Genomic DNA, 3,093 nt, shown 5'->3' with positions numbered 1-3,093 from the left:
ATCTATAAATTTATCAATTTTAGAAGATAGTATGCCAATAGTGTCTCTTGATTGATTTTGATAATTATTAGATCTACCTTGATTGGTACTAGTATTGTTATTCTCTTTCCAACTAAAGTTACGGTTATTTCTCCATCCAGGATTATAGGTATTCGAATACGAGTTATTGATTTGATTCTGTCATTGGAAAAAATTTACCTGTTCTACCTCAACAGTACCACTACAATCCATATCAACTTGGATGGGGTTTCCATTAACATCATACGGTGTCATAATCTTATCAATTTTATGTGAAAGCGCATAAAATTGGGCTTGTAACATTGCAATAGGGTCAAGATTAACTATACCTTTAATAGATGACGAAGTTGAGGACGATGGTTTTGGAGTAACCGATGTATGTGCACGTTCTGCAGGCCACATGCTACTGTTAATTGCCATTTCCTCTAAAAGTTCTTTTGCTTTAGCAGACGTCTTCTTCATAAATAACCCTCCCGACATAGCTTCTAGTGAACCTCTTGTTGTGGGATTTATACCATTATAAAAAGTTTGCATTAAAAGTTCATCGGGCAAATGGTAGAGTAGGCATAAACGTTGAAGTTCTTTGAAGCGTTCTCATGCTTCATACAGGGTTTCATTTTCATGTTGTGTAAATGATGTAATCTTTTTAATTATTTTTGTTGTTTTGACTAGGGGAAAATATTTGGATAAAAATGTTTGGGCTAATTGGGTCCAAGTTTGGAATGTTCCGTCTGGCATAGAATTCAAACAAACTTTAGCCCTATCCTTCAACGTGAAAGGAAAAAGGCGAAGTTTGACTGCTTCGGCAGAAACGTCCGTGATTTTAAAGGTGTCACAAATCTCAAGAAAATTAGTCAAATGGGCATTAGAGTTTTCGTTAGGCAATCCATAAAATGTCACACTATTTTGCAACATATTCAGCAAAGTTGGTTTAATTTCAAAATGGTGTGCATTAATTTGAGGTCTAACTATACTGTTGGTAACACCGTTGGCTCCTGGTGTAGCGTAATCCATAAGTCTAGGGGGGATCTGCCATTTCTACTACTTGTGGTTCTTGATTCTGTGTCTCTTTGTTCTTTTTCTTTTTATTTTTCTTAATTGTTCTTTCAATTTCTGGATCGAGTGATTCCGGTTGAATGTCCGAACTTCTAGTACTGCGCATGAACTGAAATTACACGCACGAACTGAAATTACCTTCAATAAAAATTGAAATTTAAAATTGTTAGTAAATTTAATATATAATATGTAAATATAAATATAAGTATCTATAAACCAAGATTCGGAATAAAATACAAAAAATATAATTTTTTTTATAAAAATCAAATTGGCGTTCCCCGGCAATGGCGCCAAAAACTTGTTGAGCGATTTCCGCAAGTGCACGACTTTTACTTGTAGTAATAAAAAGATATCGATCCCATAGGGAACGTTTTGATAAATAAAAAACTTATTATTTTGATTAAATTCGTTTTCTCGAGGTTAATAGAAAAATCGTTAAAAGGTTTAAATGGTTATGGATTCTTAATCCAATTTTGTCAATAGTTTAGATTACAATTATAGAAATTACATTTAGGAACAAGTAAAATTCAAGACTCGTTTACACAAAGTAAGAAAACAACTTATAACTTTGATTAGATTATCAATGTGTAACAATTTATCGATTAATTCAACTTATTAGGCTTTGAACTGCAGACAATCTTTCCTTGATCGGCCTAAGACTGAAAACCTTAATCAAATTTGGTGTTTTATATTTGATCAGTCGAGTTCTCGCAAATAACCAAATATAAATCCTAATTTGCTTAAGTGTACAACAAAGTTTTCATGGAAATAAGATTTGTGTAAAAAGGTTTTTATGAAAACACCAAATATATTACTTTAAGAATATCGCTAGATCAGACTTAAAATAACAACAAATGAATTGCATTGAAAAGATAATTCACTAATTTGTTATGAATCGTCACAAGTTAACAGAAAAGAAGAAGTTTGGATAACATTTAGCTAATTGAGTTCCGGGTTGTCAATCCTTTCCTCAACTTCGTAGGCTTGTCAGACCCTGGGCACGTCCTACACTGGTTCTTCTCGCTGAATCCTCGAAATAGAAACTGATCGGCCTCTATAAAGCGTAAACTTGACTTAGAACAATACTCGAACTTTAAATGATAATATCTGTGTTTTGTATCTAACTAATTGAACAACTTGTATAACAAGTGTGCTTTACAAAAGCGAAAACTAAAATCTCTAACTATCTAACTCTCTTGAATGCTGAAATGCATCCTCTATTTATAGTTGATGAAAAGTCTTGTTGAAGTGTCGTGTCCGCTGGTGAAGAGTCGTTTCTATCCGGATGAATAGACGTGTCGTTTTGGATTTAAAACATGTAAAATGTGCTCTGTGAACTTGCTGTTTTTGCCGAGATTATGGAAATCTCGGTCGCGTCTTTCGATTGAGGGAGATACAGCACGAATTCACATTTCCATGCCTGGAAAACGCGTGTCGCGATCGAGATATTGGGAATCTCGATCGCGATAGAGACTTTTGTCTCTGCTCTAAGTTGATTCCCAAGTCTTCTGGTGCGGCCTCTGAATCGTACGCGTCTTTTAACTTGTAAACTTGATTTCTCTATCGTTTTTGCTCCATTTTAGCTCCTATTTGGATTTTTTTCAAATAATTTAGTACATTGCACAATAGAAACAAATACAGACGTAAAAGTATTCTAAAAGAATATAATTAACATGATTTTAATGTGAAACTAACGTAATTATTGATGTTATTTTAGGTATATTTTGGGCTTATCACCCATGACTCATGGTATTTCTTGTGCATGTGAAACTAAAAAACATATTGATTCGAATACACCGGTTAGTATGGACCGCATCCATCCTTTTTGGAGAACTCTTGCTTTTGATGGTTTGAGTGACATACCTGTTACTGCTCCCATATATGGTGATGGGTCCGAGGATCACCGGTTTTTTTACTCTCTTGTGGAAAAGGTTGAGTAATTAGATCCTGCAATGGTGCGTAGCATATCTGTCTACATCCATGATCAAATTAACCCGGATCAAGGCAGTTACAAAGAAC

The 3,093-nt window shown here is 34.3% G+C and overlaps 1 non-coding gene across 1 annotated transcript; it reads left to right on the top strand.

Annotated features, from left to right (window-relative positions):
* The first annotated feature begins 568 nt into the window (after nt 1-568).
* LOC136221162 (small nucleolar RNA R71) lies at nt 569-675 on the top strand. The gene has a single exon (XR_010684946.1). It is a non-coding gene; the product is annotated as a small nucleolar RNA R71 (small nucleolar RNA).
* The last annotated feature ends 2,418 nt before the right edge of the window (nt 676-3,093 follow it).

Source organism: Euphorbia lathyris, chromosome 2 (assembly GCF_963576675.1).
Source record: "Euphorbia lathyris chromosome 2, ddEupLath1.1, whole genome shotgun sequence".
NCBI classification, from domain to species: Eukaryota; Viridiplantae; Streptophyta; class Magnoliopsida; order Malpighiales; family Euphorbiaceae; genus Euphorbia; species Euphorbia lathyris.
Note: the sequence above shows the minus strand (reverse complement) of the source record. Positions and strands in the feature narration are given on the sequence as shown.